Here is a 224-nt window from a genome sequence, read left to right on the forward strand (position 1 = left end):
CCCCCCCAACCCCCACAGAGCTCCCAGGTCCCTGACGCAGCCCAGCTGGGCACGGGATGGGGGGGACACACAACCCCTCGTGGCATGTGAAAGGCACAGCAGTTCCCCAAGCCTCCTGCTGATTTGGGGTAGGGGGACACCAGTGCCCCAGGGGCGATTTGGAGGCATATCTCATCCCCCCCACCACCTTCCCCACAGTGGGGGTGGGAACCCCCAGGCCCAAG

The sequence above is a fragment of the Fulmarus glacialis genome, unplaced genomic scaffold (genome assembly GCF_000690835.1).
Source record: "Fulmarus glacialis isolate BGI_N327 unplaced genomic scaffold, ASM69083v1 scaffold29844, whole genome shotgun sequence".
Classification (NCBI taxonomy): domain Eukaryota; kingdom Metazoa; phylum Chordata; class Aves; order Procellariiformes; family Procellariidae; genus Fulmarus; species Fulmarus glacialis.